At 46.1% G+C, this 2,882-nt stretch overlaps 1 non-coding gene across 1 annotated transcript; it reads left to right on the top strand.

Moving 5' to 3' along the window:
• The first annotated feature begins 6 nt into the window (after positions 1 to 6).
• On the top strand, positions 7 to 2,876 carry LOC102745169 (uncharacterized). Its single transcript, XR_014142018.1, has 3 exons — positions 7 to 367; positions 685 to 811; positions 2,669 to 2,876. It is a non-coding gene; the product is annotated as an uncharacterized LOC102745169 (transcript).
• The last annotated feature ends 6 nt before the right edge of the window (positions 2,877 to 2,882 follow it).

Raw genomic sequence — 2,882 nt, 5'->3', positions numbered from 1 at the left:
GAAAGTGGGCAGAAGTATAGCTTCCTTCAGAGAGTTTGAAGCGAGTGAGGGCTGGGAGGAATGGCCAGTTCTCAGTTGGACCAGGGAACCCTCTGCACCCTCAGAATAACATCTGCATGGAAAATTCACAGCACAGTCAGAATAACGCCTGTATGGAAGGGGGATGAGAGGCAGTGTGTGGAGCTGCCTGGGTTCTCTTGAACCCACTCACTGGGATACAGATCTTACTGGAGCCAAGGCAGGGCTTCTTCTCATAGCTCTCTTTCCTCCCTCAGGTCAGTGTACTTCTCAGATGCCTGCCCTTTCCCAAGCTGGGAAGTCAGGAGACCAGGCAGTGGCAACTGTGCTTCGGATGGTCAGGCCCCAGGTGAGCTGGACTCTGTCTTCCCTGAGTTCCCAAGTCTGTGGCCTGGGAATAGCTAGCGCTCATCTCCAGGGCTCTGGCCAATTCTGAGATTAATCCTGCGGTTTCCCTGCCTAATTGCTTCCTCTGGAATTGGGCCCTGCCTGCTGAGTTCATGGATTCTGTCTGGCCCTGAACTTGTCCTTTTAGATGTGTCATCCCAGCTTCTCTCCCTCCCTCACCCCTTTCCCCACCAGGGCCCGACCTGGGCTCTTGGTACCCTGATGTGTCTGCCCTTCAGGCCGGGAATATCCCTGAGCAATAGAAGCTTGTCATTCCAGGGATCTGCAGCGTACCAGTTCCTGTCTGTGGACTATACTGAGAGGAAGTGGAAAGGTCCAGCCCTCAGTCAGAGAGCCGTGTACCGGAGCATCGTGCCGGAAAATTATTGCAGCATGGCCTCATTGGGTAATGATTCTGTTCCCCAGTAATACAGTCTGCATTCTTTTCTTTACATTTTCTTTGCTATGTTCTTTTTTTTTTGTCAACTTTTTTATTATGAAAAGTTGCAAACATGAGATAAAGTAGAGAGAATACTCTAATGAACCTCTCTGTGCCCATCACTCAGCCTTAAGTTATCAACATTGTCTTTACTTCATTATTAATTGACCTAGGGTGGTTTGGTTAGAGTTTGTAGTTGTAAGGAATAGGGAGCCACTCACATTATTGTAAGTACTGAGCTGTGTTACTTAAAATAAGGCTGAAGGAATGGAAACCCTGATCAAACCCACCAGCTAGACCATCTTTTGGGAAACAGGGCCCTCAGCAACAACAGCAAATAATTTTTATGCCAGGGAATGTAATGCTGTTGCTCCCCGCATATCTGTTTTGTCCTCCCACTGCTACCCATTTTCTTCATTCTGTATCTTTTGTCCTCTCATAGTTGCTTCTTTATTAGACTATCCGTTCCCACGTACTTTCTGCATGCTATGGCTCCTAATGGCTTGGCTTCTCTCCATGCCTCATTTCAGTTTAGAGCTCCTTCTTGTTTTAGTTTTCTTTATTTTGCCCTATTTCCAGCTCACATTTTACTTAGAGAGGGCCTCCAAGGGTGGTTCAGCCTTTAAGTATCATCTCTGTTTGGGCAGAACTTTGCCCCTGGCCACAGCAGAGGTGTAGCATACAGAGAAGCTACACTTGGGCCTGGTGCCCTGGTCTAGTCAGTCGTGGTCTGAGATGTATTGAGACCAGTTACTTGGCACAAAGCATGGCTGCCTCAGCTTCCCCTTTGGGAAGGACTGAGGCAGGACAGCTTCCTGGAAAGGGGAGTTTTCAGGGCAGGTTCCCTGGTTGGCAAGTCTAGCACAGTAGCCAACTCTAGAGAGGGTGGGTGGGCTTAGGAGTCCAGGAGCCAGATATCTATATCTTCCCTATATGCTGAAATGCCATATGATGGCCTGTGGCCCTGGTTAAGATACGATTAAAAGGAACCAACAGTTTTGTGTTTTAGACATGACTGATTGCTTGCTACTTCCACCTGTTCCAAATTCAAAAGGAAATACTTAACTGTTCAGTTTCCTAGGATTCCAGATTATCAAGATACCAAAGACATATTTTGATTCCTATTTCAAATTATCGATCCCTTTCTTAATTTTTATAGGAATGTAGTACTTGCTGTATTGACTTCTACCAGTCTAGTGCACCAGAGACTAGGGGAATCCCCACTTTTACAGCTCTGCTGTCCCTTCCAGTACTTTTCCCCAGCATTTCTGAACCTGTGACTTCTCTGAATCTTGTCACTGTCCTCACATATGAGAATCATTTTTTGGTACGTTTTTTCCTAACTGTGTTTGCTCATACTGTTTCTCATATTTGATTTGAGGTATTTGCCTCTCCTTTCTCTCCCCAGTATCTTTACTGGGAACCATGGAACCATACAGTGTCATGGTTGGAAAGGACGTTAGAGTTCATCATTTTACTAAGTGACTTCTGTAAGATCACACCACCTTTACAGTCTGCGCTCTTGCCTTCCAGTTGCTCTTTTTAGTTGGACAGTTAACGTGGAGAAATTAAGAGCTTCACGACAGAGCTCTGTCCTGATAGCTCTTCTTCCACCCTCCCCCACTGACTGCCTTTGTCCTCTTTGTCTTTCTGTCCTTGAAGAAAAGCTTGAGCTATTTCCCATCTTTCTCTTGTTCTTAATGTGTCATCTCTTAATGTGTCCCTTAATGTGAAGGTTTTTTCAGGTCCATAGACTCCTGATGATTCTGTTTCATCAGCAGGACAAGAAACGAATAAGAGTTGTTTTCTTCTTTCTTTTGGCAGCAGGTGAGACTAGGATGCGGCGTTCAGAGTTGCCTGCAAAGCAGGAAGTTTCTAAAGGATCGGCGTCATCTGATGGGACATCAGGAGGCCTCTGTGGAGTAGTTTCTGGGGAACCAGAGACAGGAGCTGCCTGTGAAGGTACTTTAGAGAAGCTGGAAGGGCAGTCTTCAGATGAAGAAGGGAGTGGACTGGAAAGTGATTTCTTCAAAATAAC

The sequence above is a fragment of the Leptonychotes weddellii genome, unplaced genomic scaffold (assembly GCF_054177405.1).
Source record: "Leptonychotes weddellii isolate Sample4059 unplaced genomic scaffold, ASM5417740v2 HiC_scaffold_21938, whole genome shotgun sequence".
NCBI lineage: Eukaryota > Metazoa > Chordata > Mammalia > Carnivora > Phocidae > Leptonychotes > Leptonychotes weddellii.
The sequence above is the reverse complement of the archived record's forward strand: the minus strand, read 5'-3'. Positions and strand labels throughout refer to the sequence as shown.